The sequence below is a fragment of the Prionailurus viverrinus genome, chromosome F2 (assembly GCF_022837055.1).
Source record: "Prionailurus viverrinus isolate Anna chromosome F2, UM_Priviv_1.0, whole genome shotgun sequence".
Classification (NCBI taxonomy): domain Eukaryota; kingdom Metazoa; phylum Chordata; class Mammalia; order Carnivora; family Felidae; genus Prionailurus; species Prionailurus viverrinus.
In genome coordinates this window covers 10,963,055-10,983,140 of record NC_062578.1, presented here as the reverse complement: position 1 = coordinate 10,983,140, position 20,086 = coordinate 10,963,055, and the positions used below count along the sequence as shown (strand labels likewise).

The following is a 20,086-nucleotide window of genomic DNA, read 5'->3' as shown; positions in this document are numbered from 1 at the left end:
CGAACTGGATTATCACCGTAGGACCCCACGTCTGCATGCAGGTGGAAACCTCTCAGAGAAGACAATATACTTCCATTCTTGTTCTTTCCCATCTCATGTCGGCTGGCCATAGCCAGCCTGGTAGATATGGGTTACCATTTTCAGAATTCGTTATCGTTGAGTCCAAAACCAGAGGCAGACTATTGCTGTTATGAATGATAGAATAGCCCAGACCAGGAGTCGTTTCCAAAAAGATGCAGTGAATAGTTAGAAAAGGCAGGTGAGAAAAGTTCAAGAGTCTAGGGTAACCCACGGCAACGGCCACGGCAATGGCCAACCCATTGGCTTGGCCAACTGGGTGGATGACGGCACCTGTCGATTGCTCCGGGTTGACCAGGGAAGGAATGTTTGTGGGGAGAAGTCTGAGTTTCAGGTGCTTGTCACACATCACAGAAGCTTCCAAGTCACATGTAGGAGGTTGAGAAAAATCTGGGATGAATGTATACATTGATAAATTATTAGATAATGGTTGGAGAAAAGTATGTGGATGAAAACCTATCATAATTTAGCTCTCAAAATGGAAAAAGGAAGAAAAACATGGACCAATTTGTTTTCTTCTCCAATCCCCTGAACTGGAGCATTCGTTCCAGCTAGTTGCTGTTGACTGACAGCCAAAAACAAAGTTCTTTTTTTTTTTTTTTTTTTTTTTTTGTCTTCTAACTTTCTAACTTGGAGATTTTGAAAGAATTGTTCAAAACAGTCTAGTATGTGTTACAACCTCTGGGTGATATGTTCTAGGGAGAAAATATTTTCTCAAAACTGCGTGGCAAGGCATGCTTATTGGAAAAATGTCTATGAACATCTAACAGGCAACTTTCAGTTTTAGACTATCCATTCCCGCGGAAACACATAACAGTGGCACACTACTGGGGGCATAAAGACGTTGACAAGTATCCTTAAGTGCTTATAACTTTGATTAAATTGCTATTATAAGTACTGTCCTGCTACTATCTTAAAAATATAGAGCACAAGCCATCTGACCACATAAAGATAAGGTACAATTCAAGCGACAGGAGGCCCACAATCCCAATGTAAACAGTTAATCAGAAATCACTGACCTTCTCCTCCTAGAAATTTAAATGTCTTCATGCAAAAACAACCACAGAAGTGACTCTTCTAATGCAGTCGCTGTTCTGCAGAGGACGTACTCTTTTTTAAAAAATGTTTAATGTTTATTTATTTTCGAAGGAGAGAAAAACACAGTGTGAGTAGGGGAGGGGCAGAGACAGAAAGAGAGAGAGAGAGAGACAGAGGCACAATCTGAAGCAGGCTCCAGGCTTTGAGCTGTCAGCACAGAGCCTGACGCAAGGCTTGAGCTCACGAGCCGTGAGATCATGACCTGAGCCGAAGTCAGATGCTGAATAGACTGAGCCACCCAGGCACCCCACAAAGAACATATTCTTTTTAAAGTTTTCTTTTTTTAACGTTTATTTGTTATTGAGAGACAAAGAGAGACAGAGCATGAGCAGGGGAGGGACAGAGAGAGGAGGAGACACAGAATCTGAAACAGGCTCCGGGCTCTGAGCTGGTAGCACAGAGCCCAACGTGGGGCTCAAACCACCGAGGACATATTCTTAAAAAATTTTTTGCAAACAAATAAAAGTTTAAAATCTTTATAATCTCCTAAAAAGCAAGAGATTTGAGGATGAGAAACATGAAAGCTGTTAGGTATTTCTCTGTGCAATCTTGTAGGATAACTTCGGTGGAAAATGCTGTCAGGTTTTGGAATTATTCTAAAAACAAACAGAAGGAAAGGCTAAGATTATGCTTTTACAGACTTTCCCACCAGCAGGGATCAAGGTTCATTTCTGATCCAGTCTTCAGAGAAAGATTACATTGTGGTGAAGTGCAAATAGAAATAGATTCTAGGGCACCTGGTGGACTTAGTCGGTTAAGCCTCCGACTCTTGGTTTTGGCTCAGGTCATGATCTCGCCAGTTTGTGAGCTCGAGCCCCACATCAGTTTCTGTGCTGAAGGTACTGAGCCTGCTTGGGATTCTTTCTCTCCCTTTTTCTCTGCCCTTCCTGCGTTCTCTCTCTCTCTCTGTCTCAAAATAAATAAATAAACTTAAAATTTTTTTTAAAGAAAGAAATAGGTTCTGAAGGTTTCCTTTCTCTCTTGCCTGACCAGCCTTGGGCATAGGAGGCAAGATACAGGAGGTGAATCAGTGCTAGCTTTTGGAAAAAATCTGAGGTTGGATTGCTCTAACTGAAGTCCAAAAAGAAGCTAATTTCACGGAGCTTAAAATCACACTAAAAATATCCTTTGAGACTTTTCTTTCTTGGCAGCTTGGAATTACTACAAAATATTTTGTATGGTACAACACATTTTCGCAAATAACAGTAAACACAGACATATTTTATTAACTAATAACAGACTCTAATATGTTGAAGCAGCCAACTACTGTCTTCCATTTTCTTCACTTCAAAAGGAAGAGACAAAGAGTTTCCAATGAGGATTTGCGCTTTTTCCTGAACAAAAGTTGAAGACGATTTTTGCACCCGTTGAAAACAAGGTTCTTGGCAAGTCCCAGTTAGAAAGACAAAACGTAAACAAGGCTAGTTCGAAGAGAGTAACGTAATAAGAGGTCGTGTGCGTGCGTGCATGTGTGTTTGTGTGTGTGTCCGTGCACGCGCACAGGCAAACATATCTGCACATTCTTGCTCTTGCTCTGGGGATGCGGTGAGAGAGATAAAGTCAAAGGAAGGGAAAAGATGTAGGGGACAACTTGGAATGGCATGTGACCATTCTCTCTGATGCTCCCTTTTGGAGAAGACAGCACGGGTCCTTGGATCTGGAGAGAGAACGCTGTACTTGCATTTATCGGGTACCTTACGTCCTCAAAGCCACACCAGTGAATGGTGGCGAGATCTCTGGACTTGTCATGAAAAGGCCTGTCTTCTGGTCCCACGTTCTCTGAGTTTCAGCGGCCCCACCTGGAAATCAAAGACGTGACCACTATTCATAGGATTGATTTCAGCTATGTTAATATTCGGGGACGTGCCATGAAGAGTCATTATCGTGTTCTCGTGAACAGAAATTATAACTGAGTCTTGGAAGTCAGGGTCACACTCACAAAGGCCTTGTACAATACTGGGCCACACCGAGGTGCACCTGCCAGGGCCTTAAAATGAGTGCAAAGAATGTAGGGTTTTACATGTGTCTATATTTAACTCTTCATGCTTGAGAAAAGAGAGAAAAAAAAAAAGAAGGAACACAGTGTGTGTCATTTCTGAGAAATCATAATGGCTCAGCCATGAATGCCTGTGGTCAGCAGATGTCCCGATATCCGTCACAAAAATGCCCAGTCACTGACCTTAGGGCACCTCACAGTCTGGTGCGGGTCCTGCTCGGAATACACCAGGCGACAAAGTTTCAGTTAACCCCACAGAGTTCCCGAGTAAAATGTTAAAGTGAAGCCACAAGAGACATAAACGTCTGAGTGTACAAGGCACCTGATCGAGTCTGGGGCTGTATAGGAACCAGAGTGAGCCAGAGGACTTCCTGAAACTTGGGGAAGGTACGGTCACAGCTTGCATTACGTATTCTACTTTAAGACGTGTCTTTTCTCCTGGGTTTTGTGCTCAAGAATTTCTATGTAAACAACGACGTCACCAACGTGAGGACTGTTCTACCATTTAGGATGCTTACAGTAACAGGAAATCCTCCCCAAACGGATTTTAGGATTAAAAAAAAAAAAAAAAAAAAAGACAGGGAATGCTTCAGGGCAACATGGCCCAAGGCTCAAAGATAGTTACCAGGTTTCAAGTCCCCTCCGTCTATCTTTCATTTATGATGGCTTCATCTTTAGCAAGGCACAAGTTCACACACAACCTTCGTACTTTATTTCCTCACATTCCAATTCAATGAAAAAGAGCAAGAGTATCGTTCCCAGAAGTAGCCAAAAGTTCCTGACTTCTCCTTGAGTCTGTGTCATTTGCTCAACTCTGAACTAATCGCTAATTGCCTTTAGGCAACTTGAGGCTGGGGCTCCCGGACACAGGGTCCTCAGAGAAGTTAGGAGAAGTTGCCAGTGAATCTAGTGTAGACAAACACAAGGTTTACGTCAGTCTACTCATGAACTTTAGGGCTCACATCCTCTGACACCAATGAGGCACAGTTACATTTTACATTACGTTAGAATTTCTTTTATAGGTAACATATGGTTCCGAGAAGAAGTCATTATAAAAAAGCCTTGCAAAATAGATGTAAACATTTCATTTATTTGCCCAGAAACATACATCTCAGGCTCGGTTTTTTTTGTTTGTCTTAACATCTGAGCCTCAAAAATCTTCCCATTAAATCAGCGTTACAAGTCAACAAAATTATTAAACCTTCATCTGTTTATTGAAACAAATTTCAAAATTTAATCTCCCATTTCATACTAAGTCTCTGGTGGTCAACTTGCTGTAAACATTGATTAAATGCACAGTCTGGAAAGACGAAATAAATTGGCTAGGGTACACACAATTGAGAGTCAGAATGTAGGACACATTTCCAAGGCAAGTAATTACTTATAATGCTGATTTCTTTAAATATTTACATAATTGGTAATTGATTGTAATATTCTGGAGGCAGACAATCGTTGCTTTTTAAGATTACTACATTTTAGATATCTACCTAAGGTAATTGTTCTTTAACTGAATTAATATAATATGACCCAATTTAGAGAATAAATTAGAAAATGGAAAGAGGGGTGTTTGAGATTCTAGAAAATTCTAGCCTAAACCCCCTTTTCACCCTCCAAAATCTTCAGTTACCCTTGTACATAACGGAGACACAAATCTCTATTCCTATTTAACTTCAACTTTGTTCCATTTCCAACTGAATTCTAGACTCTTCCACCTAGATATCTTATTTGAACCTCAAACTCAAAATACAGATACAAAACTTAATTCATCACATTTCATGCAAAGTATGATGCTGTGATCTCTAGTTTCTAGTGTTGGTACTTCATCTTTCCAGACAACTGGGTTCTTATTTACCTTTGATTCTTCTTTCCCTTCCTGGCCATCAAATGGTTGTCAAGTCTAAAGAAAATATTTCTGACATATCTTCCGAATATTTTCTCTAACAACCCTTAGAGAGATGAAATGTGGAATGCAACGTGTTGTTTTTATTATATGAAATCTACAAATAATTTGGCCACAGCAAAAAAAGTTGGGGAACATGCACTTACCTCGCTGTGTTGGATATTTTGGTCTAAAATATAGTTTTGTAGAAATAAAACTCTAAACTTAGTCATATGCTTGATGATCTGAATCTTCTAAATAGGCTGGAAAATGAAAGGAATCCAGATCATTCGTGCCCTTATCAAAACTATTTGTATAACTTTATTTCACAGTCACACTTGTACCTCTGAGCACATCATACAATAGTAATAATATCTGTTGAGTTGATGTTTATATGGGGATCCAATTAATGAGGTCATATCAAATATTATTCTGATTGCCAAAGAGGACAAAAATTTGTTACTGCCTTTCCTGGAATTCACGTTAAAATTAATGAAAAATTATAAAAAAAAAACACCTTTGAGGTTTGATGATTTGAAAAAATTATACAAAAAATCAAGAATTCTTCTCTTTAAATATTAATAATTTTACTAAGGTTCTGAGAGCAAGTTTCTTCAACTGCTAATAATGTAATGGAACCATAATTCCCTTGTAATTGAACTTGATTTGATTCTAAGTTACAATGGCATGAAAGCAAAATTAATGTGGTTTTTTTTTGATCTGAAGAAATGACTGATGTATATGAAATAGGTGGCAGAGGGGCGCCTGGGTGGCTCGGTCAGTTGAGCATCCGATTTCGGCTTAGGTCATGATCTCAAGGTTAGTGAGTTCGAGCCCTGCGTCGGGCTCTGTGCTGACAGCTCAGAGCCTGGAGCCTGCTTTGGATTCTATGTCTCCCTCTCTTTCTCTGTTACTTCCCCTGCTCATACTGTAAACGTTTAAAAGAAATTTAAAAAGGTGGAAGACAAGAAGGAGGCTTGGCCAGACTCCACTCCAGGTTGGGTCTTGTTGACTCTCCATTTGCCCCAGTTAATTAGAGCTTTTTGAGCCTCTGACATCCAGCAGGAATTGGGCTGCGTATAGCAAAACCCAGCTAAGCGAGGAGGCTATAGCTACCTTTGCACAGCTCAACCAGGCCCCCTCACTTTTTTTCACTTTCTGTCATCCCATAATGATACAAAAGGTCTTTTTCTATCCTTTCTATCCTAAGGCAGGAGAGGAAGTGGGGTCATGGCCATGAAATTGAAAATTGGAGGAGGAATCACAGGGCTTGGACGTCTTAGAGGAAATGCTATTTGACTGTAGAATGTAACTAGATACCAAGGATCATTTTTTGGTTTTGTTTCCTATAAGTGATTTATTTTATATTTATGTATATATATTCCTTACCCACATTTAGTTATAAATCAAAGTGATATCTCATAAGGCTCTGAACATATATTTGGGAATATTTGCAAAGTGAGTTTCGTATTACCCTTTGTGAGATTTGCCAATAGCACGGTGGGAGAAACATGGCCGACCTCGATCAGGTAAACCGTCTACTTTCCTATTGCTGCTTCAAAGAGGTGAGTGACAGTTAACCTCAATTCACTACCATCGCACGTTGTACAATACTCAACGGTGAGCCCTTGAGGGGTTAGGTCTTCATCTGTCCCCCAGTCCCAGCCCCCTCCCCACAACCACTTGGTCCACAGGAGGCACTCGGGACTGAATGAGTGACATAAACAAAATGCCCTCTAGATGATCACGAGTGTTACCACTTGCACACAAATGCATTCATAGACTCATTCTATACGTAGTGTTTTTAACATTATGTTCAAAACTAGCTATTTAATTTGAATAACTACCGAAAAAGAATGCAAGATTAAGTAACCTGCATTAAAAAATGGAAACCCATGTTAATATTTGGTGTCGTTATAAACCCAAACAACTTTCCATAAAATAAACGTATTCCTGATGAAAGAAAATTCAAAATGCTTCTTTTATTAGATAATCAGTGAACCATCCTTACTGTAAAATTAATGATTAGATATATAAATAGATACACTTATATGTATTTTATATATATTAGTGCATATTTACAACTTTATATAGTAACTAACCTTTATATTTATTATTAATAATATATGTGGTATTTATTAAACTATATATTAAAATATATTTTTATATTTTAATTACATATACTATGTATGTTCGAAATACACTATTTTATTCTAATCATACCTAATCATACAGATTAAGGTCCTTAGAATAAAATAGTGTATTTCGAACATATTAAGTTTAATAAAAACATAACACTTAAAAATATATCATTTCCATTAAGGATATTTAAACATGTACAGCACCAAATTAATAGCACCAGATTAATAAGCACTAAGAGTTTCTACTCCAACCACACTTTATGGTTCTTTTATTTCCACGGTGACTCTCACGTGCAACTTTTCCCATCCATCCACGTACACATCACTTATCCAAAAGCCTCAAAATTTCAAAACACAGTAATCTTGATTTTGTATTGCTTTCCTCAAGTGAAACACCCACCTGAACACGGAAGGGGAGAGTTTTTCCTGCTTAGCAACCTGATTTTTCATCCTGCACAGCATACAACACGCAAGTGAGGGAAATGATGTTTTGCTCTGTTCGAGGAATTTGCAGGTGCAGGATGCATGGGGAGTAACTGTTATCTGTCCTCAACGAGGATCGATACATTTATTCTTTTGCCAGACAGCTATGGAGGAAAAGCAGTTCAAATGGCACTGCAAGAGGAGAGTAAAAATAACTGATAATGCAATTTTTGTTGGTGCAGACATCGAATTTTTTGTCACGAAATCAAGTGTCCTCATTTGGTCACCATTTGCATGTATCATTCAAAGCATGTTTTTTTTTTTTAAGTTTATTTATTCACTTTGAGAAAGAGAGACAGAGAGAGCATATGAGCGGGGAAGGGGAAGAGAGAGAGAGAGAGAGGGAATCCCAAGCAGGCAGCACAGAGCCACATATGAGGCTCAATCCCACGAATTGTGAGAACATGACCTGAGCTGAAATCCAGAATCAGAGGCTTAACCGAGGGAACCACCCAGGCCCCTTCAAGCATAGTTTTAAAGATTACATCTATTTTCGTGAATTCGTCATGTCCTAAAAGTACGATCACTAGCAATAAATTGAATTTAGTTTTATCTTTTCATAGTTTCAATACTTTTTGATTACCGAGGACACAGTTTTGAAGTTTGATGTTCTTAATCCTCACATTTCGACAAACGGATGAACAGCTAAAAAGAATGGAAGGGTTTCTGCAACGTCTGCAGATTCTGCAACGTCTACCCATTGGGAGTAAGACCCTCTTAAAACATAGCAAAACAGGAAGGGAGAAAAGAACAAAGTACCTCCGAGTAAAATCTAGTCATCAGTGTCTACACGAATCCAAAGATATCAGTAAAATGGATGTGGTCAAGCAAAACAGTCTGCTGTGAATATCTACAAAGTTCAAGGGTGTGAGTTATTTTGGTTTCATGCTTTGGCACCTTCCTCAGAGAACAGAATGATCAAACACCCTATTTTTTGTCATAAGAACAAAACAACACTAGAGGATAACTCTTTGTTGTTAGTCTGTTTGTAATCATTCTGTGTAACTGGAGCCCCACTCTCTTTTAGAACGTGGGGAAAAATTCGGTATCACCCAAGAAGACTTACCTCCTGAAAAAGTCATCCCTGTAATAGCAAAGATCTTTGCTTATAAAAGTGTGACAAAACCCATCTCCAAACCACTGTTGACGGTTTGCCTGGGGACGAAGAGCAGGATCCGGCACAGGTATGGGTGGCCCAGGCTCTAGGCAAACGACTCGTGCTCTCATATTTCACTTTAGAATTGGATTCCTTACACGAGACTCATGCAGTTCTTCTCTTTGCCAATAAAAATACACTTTTCCCTTCATTTGCGGCAGTTATGTGAATACCAGGCAGGTTCTAGGTAATTTCTGAACACAAAAATCCATTTACTGACTTGAACACAGTGTGAATTTACATGATGTCAAATAACACAGTCGACTGAACTGTTATCTGTTCCACCTGTTTCAAGGCACTTAGAAGCAGTCCAAATGTCTCTATTAAGAATACGCTCATATCAAATACATCATATTAGAAAGTCTGAAGCAGGTGTTACTGGCTTGATTAATAATTCAACAGACTTGAACACCCATAATACTTCGTCTGGGAGACACGAGCCAGACTACAGCGGCGGGCCCATACCTTCATGGCGATTACTTTTCGGTACTGAATGCCAACTGGTAGTGGTTTGAAGCAGGAAGCCTCCGTGGCCTAACTTTTATGTAAGGACATGATTCGAGCAGCAGTATAAAAAATGGACTGCCTGTTAGGGATCACAGACCTCTGGGGAATCTTCCCATGGTCCCAGTGAAAAATAAAGAGAAACAAAGTATTATTCCTAAAAGCACGTGAATAACAATGTGTCCGTGCCATTCGTTCATTGGGCATGATTATGCCCCAGTAATTGTGTCTCAGATGTGGTACTTACTGTTTTTAGACCATGAGGCTACAGCAGCTGAATGGATGGGGAAAACGTCAGCTGAGGCTACCATGCCAGTGGGAAACAACCACAAACACAGTCCTGGGGAAAAAATTAAAGGAAAAGACAAATAAGTATGTATTTGCAAATTATTAAGTGTTGCAGGGGACACATGTGTGTCCTAAAAGAATATAATGGGGGTGGGGGGTGTCTCTACTCCAGGCGGGAGGAAAGGAGAGACTTCTCTGCGAAGGTGCCATTTTTCTAGGCGCAGAGGCAAAAGAAAGAATGAGACACACGCTAAGGACCCCACGGAGGAGGGCGTCAGGAAGTCCTCGACAATGTTGGAAATGCTGCAGAGATGAAGACTGGATGATACTAAGAAGACACTACCCCATCAGAAAGCGAAAAGTTATTTTCCATACTACCCAGAAATCATGCTCATTAGGTTTAACTCAAAAAAGTTGAAAATAGGGGTGCCTGGGTGACTCAGTGGGTTACATGCCCGAGTCTTGGCTGCCCCTCTGGTCGTGATCTCACGGTTTCATGGGTTTGAGCCCCACATGGGGCTCTGTGCTGGCAGTGCGGAGCCTGCTTGGAATCCCCTCTCTCTCCCTCTCTCTCTGCCTCTCAACCACTCATGTCATCTTTGTCTCTCTCAAAATAAATGAATAAACTTAAAAAAAAAAAAAGAGTTAAATACACGGCCGCACAAAAACCTGCACGTGGATGTTTATAGCAGTTTTATTCATAATTGTTAAAACTTGGATGCCACCAAGACGTCCTTCAGTGGGTGAATGGAAACACAAACTGGTACAACCAGACTGTGGAATATTATTCACTGCTGAAAAGAAATGAGCTAGCAAGCCATGAAAAGCCACAGAAGAACCTTAAATGTATATTATTAAGTGAAAGGAGCCAGTATGAAAAGGCTACATACGATATGATTCCAACTATTCGACGTTCTGGAAAAGGCAAAACTATGGAGCCAGTAAAAGGACCAGTGATTTCCAGGGGTCGGGGGAGGGCAGGGAAATGAATAAATGGAACACGGACTATTTCAGGGCAGTGAAAATGCTCTGCGTGACACTGTGATGGTGGGTACATGTCATTATACCCTTGTCCAAACCATAGCAGGTGCAACATCAAAAGTGAGCCCTAATATAAAGTATGGACTCTGGGTGATAATGACATGTCCTGTAGGTTCACCGATCATAACAATATATACTGCTTTAGGGATATTGATGATGGGAGAGGCTGTAAATGTGGGGGTCACAAAAAAATAATGGAAATTGCTATACGTTTCCTCTCAATTTTGCTGGAAACTTAAAATTGCTCTAAATATATAGTCTTTTTCAAAAAGTTCATTTGGAGCACAGAAGAGAAAAAAGACCCAGGGAGGAAATTAACGTTTACTGAAGACCTATTGTGTTCCATGAACTAGTAAGAGAAGCTTCAGGCCCGTGAGGTTAATGGAGGTGAAGGGCAGGTGAGAACAGTAACTAAGGCTCGTCTTCAAGAACTTGAACAATTTCACGAAAGAAAAGGGAGAGGTGCCAGAGGCTGAGTCAGGACAACACTGTGGTAGGAGACCAGAGCATCCTGGTAGGGCAAGGAAAAGGGCAAATAGAGAAAACAAAGAAACGAGAGCCGGGGGGGGAGCCTGGGTGGCTCAGTGGGTTAAGCGTCATCTGACTCTTGAGTTTGGCTCAGGTCATGATCTCAAGGTGGTGAAATTGAGCCCCATTTTGGGCTCTGAGCTGTCAGTGCAGAGGCTGCTTGGAATTCTCTCTCCCTCTCTCTGCCCCTCCTCTACTCGCTCTGTCTCTCTCTCTCTCTCAAACAACAAAACAAAACAAAACAAAAAAACAAGCAAACCAACCGACAAGCAAACACCACAACCTTTGAAAAAAAAAAACAGGAAAAGTTTTAAGAATTAGATAACTTCTCCAAAGCATTATTTATAGCTAATATTTGGGAGGCCTTTAGGATTACTAGCACCATTTTAGCATAAGGAAATGGGGGAGCTAAGAATTTCAGTGGCTCTGAACACCAAACGAGCAATAACATTTGACCCACAGGCTTGTTTGCTAGATGCTTTGTGCAAACTCCGGGTATTTATCCTTAGACGTGTTTCTTAGTCATTCGTTAGAAAACCAAACCAAACCAAAACAAAACAAAACAAAACAAAACAAAACAAAACTCTGCATTGCTTTAGGTCCCAGGAGGGCACAGAGGTGACAAGGGTCTTACCCATCTAGACCTCCGAGAGCATCTCTGAGCCAGGGATACGTCAGCAGAATGCCTAGGGAGCCGCTGATAACTGAATGCCCTGGGAATATGTGCTATAGCGCGCAAGAAAGTAGCCAGGGTGTCCCCAGTCCCCCTGCGTACATTTCCACACGGAAGCACTCGCGGGAAAGTCCAATTGGTTTAGCAAAGGGCCAGCCTGACGCAAGCATCCCACGTCTCTCTGACTAGACGTGCACGCTTTCTCCAGTATGTTCTGTCTTAGAAAGCATTCCTTATTCTTACGTGCTGAATGCACAGTCACAATTGACACATTCACTTATTGAAATTGGAGGTCACAATATATTTCCTGCTCAGCACCCTCTTCATACAGTATGAAAATTAAATAGATTTCTTGGAAACAGAGAAGCATTTAAAATGTAGGGAGTCGTCGCCGAAATACTTCCAACGGTCCTGTGAGTGTGCAGTTAATTGAGGATGTCAGGCAAGAGTGCATTAAGGGAGGAGGGAACTAACATAAGGACATTTGTTGCTCCCTACCATGCTTTCGCCACAGCAGCCAAAACCCCTCTCCGGAGGGAAGGGGAGAGAAAAACTTCCCCACCTTTTCGCTCGTCTCCCACCTAAATCCATACCTCACGGTCACTAGAACAAAGAATAAACCTGCTAAGGTCATTTCTTCCCAGCCATGTGTCCTAAACGCTGTTCTGTGCTCTTCCAAAAAAGAGCCCAGACTGGTGTCCCTAAAAGATGACAAAGGTCAGGGGAGAAAAATGCTTAGCAAGATGCATGGCCAGGACCCACCCCCCAGCAAGCCCCAGAAAAATTCTCAAATGCTGCAAATTGTGGACGAATTAACATGGGAAAGAGGGTGTTGCTCTCTTGCTTACTCTATGGTTTACAAAGCCTCTCCGACTTCTGGGGAATCAGGCTCATGCTTAGGAGCAGGATTTGAAATGAGCAAAAGCCTTTTGTTTTGTAGAGCTGTAAAATTACACCCAGTGGCACCTGCTATTGTAGCTAACTGTGTTCTTCACTCATCAGTCAATTAATACCTAATCCTCTAAGTGCAACGTTGTGGGGCAGTAGAGGAAGAAATTCAACAAACACAATGGAAAATAACTTGCGAAACAGCAGGTCAAGTACTCAACATAAAACGCATATCAAATATAAGATTTCGCAAAGGGTAAATTAATTTGCATGCTCTGAAAACTCCGTCTCGCAACGAGGCGTTAATTTTTTACCTCGGGAGAAAGGTTTCTCAGCAAATGAAATTTTAAAATACTGCTCATCGTATCTCTCTATTTTCCCTGTTCTTTTCTCCCCTGTTCACTCTCCGCTCCTCAACACAAACAAGAAAAATAATCAGTATAGGCTTCTGGCAACACAGCGAGAGAAATGTGAGATTGGCCCTTAAGGGAATTTTCATTCTCAAGTGGATGTAAATGTATTCATCAATTCAAAGAAATGCATAGTGTGTTATATACACAATACATTAATAAATAGCCATGCATTAAAAAATAATGAGGTTTTCCACAAAACAACATCCTGTGGTGTGTAAGGTCATAAAAAAGATACTAAAAGAGGGAGAAGAGATTATGTGTAAAATCTGATTAAAATACAGAAACACCATCATATATGTAAGATGTAATAAATATTTTATTAGTTAACTATAAACAAAAGAACAAATGCAGTAAAATGTAATTAAAAATGTAAAAGTGAAGGATGTGATTTATTTCACTGCGATAATATTAATATTACAAACCGCACGTAAATGGATATCAAGACTATATTGTAGAAAGGGTGGAAAGCAGCCATTCATTTCTTATAATGAGATTTCATCCTTTTTTTTTTTGATTTACATGTGTTTAAATATTTCAAATAGTGAATGAATAATGTTGCTCTTAAACCTTACACAGCTTAGCACATTCTCAGATTTCCATCAGTCCTTGGAAGAGATTTGCATGTTGGCAGGCAGTTTCCAGGCAGAACCACTAATTGTGAAAATAGAAGAAAATTGACTGGCAGAAACCAAGAGTATTTTTAGGGCTGTTGGCTGAATGAGTTTGGCTTTGAGTTGTAACCCCCTACTCGTGAAGGTGCTAGAACCAAAAATAGAGTGTTACACAAGGTTCCCCAATTAAAAAAGGTGAAAAGACCAAAATGGAACATTCATCAACTACTATTGGCTTGAAAACTATGAGGGGTCTAACCTGCTAAGATTATGTGAAAGGGACTTTGCTGGCATTGCTTCTGAAAGAGAGCAGAAAGTCAGAGGTTTTTCTTCAACCCCATCGAAACCTCGGCACACGAAAAACCCTGAGAAAGGAGGTGCACCTTGTATTAGAAACCATCCCTTCTTGTTGAGACTCAGTGAAAGGGAACATACATCTTAAAGAACTCTCTTCCACGTTTACGGACGACATGCACAAAATCACCCTGCAGTTGGGCTACAACTTGGTCCTCCATCTGAGTAATCATCTCATACCTCTCTTGAGGTGTCTACCTCGCAAAAGGAAATACGATTTCTTTTATTATCAGAGAGGGAGGAAATAGATTCCGAAAGAGCATGAATTGGCCACTTTATTCAACTGGTATGTAGGCGAAACGAGGTTTGAGTTGCAACCTCTTTCTTTAAGCTTCCGTATTTATTTTTGAGAGAGAGAGAGAGAGAGAGAGAGAGAGAGGGAGGGGCAAAGGAAGAGGGAGAGAGAATCCCCAGCAGGCTCTGTGCTGTTAGTGTGGAGCCCAAGACAGGGCTGGAACTGACAGACTGAGATCATGACCTGGGCTAAGATCAAGAGTCAGACACTCAACCGACTTAGCCACCCAGGCACCTCTGAATTCCAGCTTTCTGAACCCATGTGCACTAAGCTTTCCGCTCTGCCCTAAATGCCCTCAAATTTCATGACGTCTCCAGTGGCTTCTGAAGTGTTTTCCTTTTATCTTTACGGTACCTCTGTTTCTGACCTGCCTACTGCCTTATCGTCACCTAATTCCCATGTTTCCCAGTCGCATTATGAACTGGGCCTTCATATTTCCAGCTGTCAAAGCCCTACGAGTACGTGTTTGTCACCGTCCTCATGTCTGGCCTTCCCACACCCTGTCCATTGGCATAGCCTAGAAATGAGCTGCCTTGATTTTGTTTACCTTATCCCCACCTGCAAACAGCATCCAAAGCAGCACTGAATCGTGGGAGTTTCCATTTCTTCTAATGCAGATATCTCCATTCATTTCTCCTGGTATAAAAATGATCTTGCAATCTCCCTTCTCGATGAAGCTTTTCTGAATAGATCAAAGAGCAATTTTTGCTTCTCTGGTCTATTGGAGTGTGAGTCAGGAATATTTTAGCCACACAGGTAGGAGGAATCCGGCTACAATGGCTTCCACCAACATGGATTTGTATTCCTACACAGCAAGATGTTCAAAAGTCAATGGTTACTGGTTTTGCTTCTTCAGTCTAAAGACGTAAAGAGCAATGCCACTACTTTTATCTGTCCTTCATGGTCATAAGGTTGCTGCAGGGGTGCCTGGGTGGCTCAGTTGGTTAAGCTGCAGACATTGGCTCAATCACGTTCTCATGGTTGGTGGGTTCGAGCCCCGCATCTGGCTCTGTGCTGACAGTGCAGAGTCTGCTTGGGATTCTCTCTCTCTCTCCCTCTCTCGGCCCCTCCTCCATTCACAATTTCTCTCGCTCTCAAAATAAATAAGTAAACCTAAAAAAAAAAAAAAAAAAAAGAGGGTTGCTGCAGCCCCGCCATCATCTCTACACTTAAGGCAAAGAGTTGGAAGAGAGAACAATTTCAGGGGCTATATGAGAAAAACCAAAGCTTTTCCCAGAACTGCACATCAGACTTCCCCTTCCCTTTCATTCACGAGAACGATGGGATGTACTCTACATACTAACTGGAAGTTGGCTAGAAAGAAGTTGGAAATGGTGACTTGGTTAGCCACCCAAGAGTGTCTGCCATATTCATTGAACCAAAATAATTGTGTTTCCTCACTAAGCAAACATTGTACCAGATGTTTATCCTCTCACTCGGGCAATAAACAAAGCCTAATTGAGAGCTTTTTCTGTGCACAGCATTATGCTCATATCATGGAAGATACAGAAATAAACCAAGCACAGATCCTAGCTTCAGAGGACATGGCCTAATAGAAAATATAACATGAATACTATGACATATACAGTATGACAAATGTAACATAAACAAGGTAAACTCTCCACTACCTTAAAATCTAAATAAGTAAGCGTGAAGCATGGGAATAAATGAGGAGTGTTCAAAACACTAGCGAACAGATAAGGCAGAATGTTACAAATAGGTGCAGTTCTCTGACAGCATAAAATGTGGATAAGGGAAAAGTTATAATAGGACAGAATCAGCTCCATAGACTGTTTTGTGTAAGAAATAATGGGGAAGTCATGTTTTAATCATAAGGAAAGAACATGAATTAAGCTACAACAGTGGTTTCCAAAATATTTTCGGTCAGGTAGCCTTATCGATAAAAAAGCTTTGAGAAAAAAAATATTTAAGCATTGGCCCTTAGTATGCCTATGGATACATTATTTATAAGTTATATACATAGAACTAAGTATGGAGATGAAGAAGTGATTTATAAATTACATACATATACCATTGTACTGATATAGTATCTACCTAATAAAACACACACAAAATTGAAAGTTTAGAAGGATGGCGTTCAAAGTATCTCTCCAGAGGATTCTTACCAATTACAGAGTATAAAATAGTAAGTTTAAGGTGGAGAAACCTGGCAGACACCATCTAAAAAATATGATTAAAACCAGACCACTAGTAATTGGTTGAGACGCATCAGTATCAGATGCCTTCTGATAAGACGCATCGAGAAAGGAACAGTATCCCTTATGTGGCATTCCTGCTAAAAATGCATCCCCCCGGGGCGCCTGGGTGGCGCAGTCGGTTAAGCGTCCGACTTCAGCCAGGTCACGATCTCGCGGTCCGTGAGTTCGAGCCCTGCGTCGGGCTCTGGGCTGATGGCTCGGACCCTGGAGCCTGTTTCCGATTCTGTGTCTCCCTCTCTCTCTGCCCCTCCCCCGTTCATGCTCTGTCTCTCTCTGTCCCCAAAATAAATAAACATTGAAAAAAAATTTTTTTTAAATAAATAAATAAATAAAAATGCATCCCCTGATTTTAGTTATGAGGAAACATCACACAAACTCAAAGTAAAGAACATTTTGCAAAATACCTGGCCGGTACAATTCTTCAAAGAGTCCGAGTATTTCCCAGATTGGAGATGAATAAGGAGAAATGAATGTGGATCCTGCATTGGGTCCTGGACCAGAGAAAGAACATTAATGGGACAGTCTGAAACATTTGAATAAGGGTTTTAGAGGCATTCATAGTATTGTGTCTGTATTAGTGTCAGTGATACTAATACAATATTAGTATTAGATCAATATTAACCTGGTTGGGTTCCTTATTTAATATGTTAACTGTTCCTTACTTAATATGTAATATGTTAATAGGTTAACTGGTCCTTATTTAATATGTTAACCTTTGGGGAAGCTAGGGAAAGGGTATATAAGATTTCTTAATGCCATTTTTCAATTTTCCCAAATAAAAAAATACAAAAAAGGATATGACCTTTAAGACGTAGATATAGAAGTTCTTGGCAATGTACAAAAAGGAAAAAGGACGAAGAAGAAGGAGGAGGAGGAAGAGGAGGAGGGGGAGGAGGAGGCGTCTAAGGGTGATTAGGAGTCTAATTTCCTACCCTAGGCTAGGTGAGGGTGGGGCCTATATTAATGTAATCTCTTTGAATCTTCTTAAAATTAAGCCTTGTTTTAAAGAAGGTAAGAAATGCAAGATACGAGCTAGTACAAGAGCAGGAGAAGACAAACACAAATATTGTGTGGGGTTTGGTAACGTTGGTATCACTCTCACAGTTTTTATTTTTGTTTTCCTTCGCCAGTGCTCCATAGTGATTAACAACAAAAACCTAAAAACACAAATGGCCGGTGTGCCTATCTTCAGTATCGGGAAGGAAAGACTGAGCTGGGGAGACTGTCTCCTTTCCCACAACCAGGCTGGGGGAGTTCACCAAAAATCCAAGCGGGTCAGACAGCTTCAAAGAGGAGACAAAGGACAGCAGGGCCCCTGGGTCATACCACAAGGAGGAGATTTGGAGCATAGGAAGCCCTAACTGTGAGCAAGAATCCTGGGACTGAGCAACAACTTAAGGATAATAAGAAATGGGAGACGGCAAGAGAGAAAACAATTCTGCACTGGTAAATGCTCTTCTCCCACCCCACCCCAACTAAACTTCAGCCCTTTCATGTTATCACCGTGAATAGACATGTATGGTATGCCTGCTGTTAGTTCCACCATAAATACAAACGCATTTATTGAGCACCAACTACAGGTGAAAGCCTTAAGGGTATAATTCTCAAATGAATCAAAGTGGGCATTAATATGGGTCTTCCCATAAATTTGTTTACCTGTACCTGTACTCTGTCTGCTCCTGGGTCCCCGCATCCTTCATGGAGACACCTGTCATCTTTGGCCACTCCCTGTCTGCTTCCCTGTCGAGTATGACACTTCAGGTACCTCTTTACCCTTGGTCTTGACACCTTGATCCATTTCATGGTGCCTATTGGCGCTCGCTCAGCCCGAGACAGACTTCCCAGATCTGACCGCGTAATCCTGTCACTCTCTAGGGATGGAAGGAGAAAGAGAGGAAAGGGGAAATGAAGACAATAGTTACGATATCCCTTTCCACAGTAAACGCTTAAATCCTGGGGAAGGAAGAAGTGAGAGTTATCGGGTGGCCCCACTGTATTTCTGAAGTGATGGTAATTTCATCCTGCTGCCACTTTCCTCTTGTGCCCTGCAGCCTTTATCACTTATCCTTCTATGTGTATAGCATCAGCCTCTCCTAACTTCTACACTCTTGGTTCCGCGAACTACTGGATATTTCCACCTGGAAGTCTCAAGAGCACCCCCAAATTGTGCAGTTCCCCAACCTGCTCCCTTTCTTTATCTTCACCAGAGCCGGAGCCAGAAGGTTGTCCCAGACTCTTTTCCCTCAGCTGATCAACCCAGATGGCTATCAATTGTCAACAGTCCCATCAGTTCCCAACAGTCCCATCAGTTCTACCCAGATTACCTCGCTCATATTGACTCCCTCCTCTGCCACCTGATTACTACTGCTCGGGCCTTCACTATCTCTCACTCAGACTCTTGCAATCGGATTTGTGCTGATCTCCCTGCTTCTGGTACTCCGTATCTACTCTATCTCTTGTGACCTAATCCTTTCTCTCTCTCTCTCTCTCTCTCACACACACACACACACACACCCTCTCAAATCTATTCTCGCTGATACAACAGCTGGGATTATATTCCTAAACTTCAGATATGACCATTTCACACCCCTGCTTGAATCCCTGCCATGGTTTCTTACCTGCTTAACCAAAGTCCCGACAAGTGAGCCCGGACTCCAGCCTAGTTCCTGCCTGCCTCTCCAGCCTCTTTGTACCGTTCTCAGCACTCAATAACCTGCGAGCCGTAGATTCAGAACAGGGTGTACCTTCCCTTTCCTTAGAAAAGCCAAGCTAACCTCCCCCCCACCCACCACCCATCCAATCCAATCCATCTGGCAAACTTTCACTCATCCCCCATGATTCAAAGCAAATCTTCCACAAGAAGCAATACGTGTTGGCGAAGATGTGGGGGGAAAAAGAACGCTTGTGGCCTGTTGGTGGGAATGCAAACTGGTGCAGCCACTGTGAAAAACAGTATGGAGCCCCCCCCCTAAGGAAAATAGAACTACCCTATGATCCAGTCACTCCACTCTGGGTATTTACCCCAAGAATACAAAAACACTAATTCATAAAGATATAGGCACCCTATGTTTACTGCAACACTGCTTACCAAAGATGCTCCAGTATCCATTGATGGATGAATGGATAAAGATGTGTATATATACATAATGGAATATGATTCTGCCATCAGAAAGAATGCAGTCTTGCTTCTGCAATAACACGGATAGAGCTAGAGAGTGAAATACGTCAGTCAGAGAAAGACAAGTACCATGTGATTTCACTCATGTGGAATTTAAGAAACAAAAATAAACAAAGAAAAAATGAGACAAACCAAATAATAAAGAAACATAAACAAACAAACAAACATATTTAAAAAAGAGACAGGAGGGAAGCAAGCAGGGGCAAAGGAAGAGGAAATCTAAAGAGGTACACACACTCCAGACAAAGGAGGACAGGAGGTTC

The 20,086-nt window shown here is 41.1% G+C and overlaps 2 long non-coding RNA genes across 2 annotated transcripts; both read right to left on the bottom strand.

The window, feature by feature from the left end:
* Window positions 1-2,895: 2,895 nt before the first annotated feature.
* Window positions 2,896-7,947, bottom strand: LOC125156061 (uncharacterized). Its single transcript, XR_007148456.1, has 3 exons — window positions 7,593-7,947; window positions 5,219-5,314; window positions 2,896-2,975 (listed from the first exon to the last, which is right to left on the bottom strand). It is a non-coding gene; the product is annotated as an uncharacterized LOC125156061 (long non-coding RNA).
* A 202-nt stretch (window positions 7,948-8,149) lies between these two features.
* On the bottom strand, window positions 8,150-18,630 carry LOC125156060 (uncharacterized). The gene is made up of 4 exons (XR_007148455.1): window positions 18,308-18,630; window positions 17,050-17,136; window positions 14,974-15,539; window positions 8,150-9,675 (listed from the first exon to the last, which is right to left on the bottom strand). It is a non-coding gene; the product is annotated as an uncharacterized LOC125156060 (long non-coding RNA).
* Window positions 18,631-20,086: the final 1,456 nt, after the last annotated feature.